The 830-nt window shown below is 38.8% G+C and overlaps 1 protein-coding gene across 1 annotated transcript in view; it reads right to left on the bottom strand.

The window, feature by feature from the left end:
- The window catches only part of KANK1 (KN motif and ankyrin repeat domains 1), a 140,577-nt gene extending 140,218 nt beyond the window's left edge, over positions 1-359 (bottom strand). Inside the window, exon 1 of the mRNA XM_019645884.1 lies at positions 238-359. The gene's annotated coding sequence lies outside the window, so the exon portion shown is untranslated. The remainder of the gene's footprint in view (positions 1-237) is intronic.
- Between the last annotated feature and the right edge of the window lie 471 nt (positions 360-830).

Consider the following 830-nt stretch of genomic DNA (forward strand, 5'->3'; position numbering starts at 1 on the left):
TTAATCCCAGTAATACATTTTCCCTTTATTCTTCAGAGTCAAACAGCTTCCGCATATTTCATCCTATAAATGTCTTTTCTGCACCCTTATACATTTGCAGATTAGGAGCACTCTCAGGGGTTATTAAAACATAAAAGGAAAGGGAAAAGAATGGACCAATGTCTGTAAAAATACAAAGTTAAAGGACACAAATATGACAACTTCATGATAGGTGTATGGGGAAAAAGTATACCTTACCTCAATTATGTAAGGCCGGAAATTACTGCAATAAATATTTCAACTCCATGGACAATTTCCTAGTGTGGTCAAAAGATGGAAGCAATTCAATAGTTTGGCAGTCCATCCAGTACAGTGACAAGCGTTCTGAAAGAAAAAAGTCTCGTTGAGGGAAATGTGATAGAGCAATACTCTTTTTCTAGGCTCGAGACCTACAGGAGAGGGAAATCAATTATGAGAGACAGCTATGCAGTTCAGGAATCCAACTACAGTTAAATCATATTTCTGATGGTGTAGGAGGGGCAGACCAGAATAAAAGAGGACCTAGGACATCATGCAAATGCGAGTCTCCTTTGCTGTTGGGGTAACTTGCCATCACATCAAAGAAAACGGCTGGTTTCTCACAGCCTTTCTTTCATCTCTACTTCCGCTACTGTTCTCCATGGATTTGTCAATATGTACATCAGTCAGCTCATAAATACCATCAATTTTTGTATTTTGATATCTGTCATTTCAGTCAGGCCACTTCATGAGAAACGAATGGCCTTTCTCTTAAAATTAGCTCCACTTGGGATTTTTTCTGTAAATGGCAGTTCCCTGGGATTACAACCATG

Source organism: Hipposideros armiger, unplaced genomic scaffold (assembly GCF_001890085.2).
Source record: "Hipposideros armiger isolate ML-2016 unplaced genomic scaffold, ASM189008v1 scaffold_95, whole genome shotgun sequence".
Lineage (NCBI taxonomy): Eukaryota > Metazoa > Chordata > Mammalia > Chiroptera > Hipposideridae > Hipposideros > Hipposideros armiger.